Raw genomic sequence first — 229 nt, forward strand, 5'->3', positions numbered from 1 at the left:
AATTAATTAATTTCTGGCCGTATTCATATGCATTTGAAATTGAAAGTGTGTTGATCATAGAGTTGTGTTATCTGTCATGCTTCAAATAGTTATTACTGCAAGTTATATCTATATCTAATTTGATCATAACACATATTTTTGGCTTTGGTCATGGTTTTCAGCAATCTCAGATAACAAGGCGCAGAGGTTTACCTGTGATTCTGTTTTCTGACAATAATCATGAGTTGTT

The sequence above is a fragment of the Morone saxatilis genome, unplaced genomic scaffold (genome assembly GCF_004916995.1).
Source record: "Morone saxatilis isolate NCDOM2014 unplaced genomic scaffold, NCSU_SB_2.0 Contig24, whole genome shotgun sequence".
In the NCBI taxonomy this organism is placed as follows: domain Eukaryota; kingdom Metazoa; phylum Chordata; class Actinopteri; family Moronidae; genus Morone; species Morone saxatilis.